Source organism: Alligator sinensis, unplaced genomic scaffold (assembly GCF_000455745.1).
Source record: "Alligator sinensis unplaced genomic scaffold, ASM45574v1 scaffold130_2, whole genome shotgun sequence".
Lineage (NCBI taxonomy): Eukaryota > Metazoa > Chordata > Crocodylia > Alligatoridae > Alligator > Alligator sinensis.
In genome coordinates, this window is record NW_005841913.1 from 1,597,838 (window position 1) to 1,598,521 (window position 684).

General features: G+C 43.6%; 1 protein-coding gene across 1 annotated transcript in view; it reads left to right on the forward strand.

Moving 5' to 3' along the window:
- The window catches only part of DDX1 (DEAD-box helicase 1), a 39,805-nt gene that overhangs the window by 14,826 nt on the left and 24,295 nt on the right, over positions 1-684 (forward strand). The gene's annotated exons all lie outside the window — the stretch shown is intronic.

A 684-nucleotide genomic window follows, 5' to 3' on the forward strand; every position in this document is an offset into this window, starting at 1 on the left:
CCTGTGCAGTGCCTGCCCCCTCCCTCACCACAGGGGATGTTGATTTGCACCACACCGGACATACCAGCTGGAGGCAGCTGCGTCAGAAATTGGATCTGTATCAGCCAATATGCTTCCTTAAATATCAGGTATCGGTATCGGTGCACCCCTACTTGAAATGAAACCTTTCCAAAGATGCAGTTTTTCTAAGAATATTGTCATTGTTAATTTTTTTCTTCCATATCCTTGAAGCTGTATGCGTACTTGTACCTTTCCAGATCTGCACTCCATTGTGAGAAGAGGTGGTAAACTCCGCTTATTTTAAATGTCATTAAAAGAGAAATCTAGTTCAAGCACTGAAGGAACAGACATTTAAATATGCAATCATAGAAAAGTAGGGCTGGAAGAATGCTCAGAGTATCATTTACCCAGCCCCCTACACAAGGCAGGTTCATTCCTATCTAAACCATCCTAGACAAATGTTGTCTAATCTGTTCTTAAACTTTGCAAATAACGCTCTCTCACAACTAGCGCACACAATGCCCAAAACATCCGTAATGGCTTAACTTGCCACAGGTAAAAGAAGGGGAGCAAGGGCATCATTGGTGTCCTGCCACTGCAAAGGCAAAAAGGAGTGTTAAATATGCTGAGGAGATTTGAGAAAGAGGACCTCACTGCTTTGGAGCAGTGCTGCTTCCTCCTCCT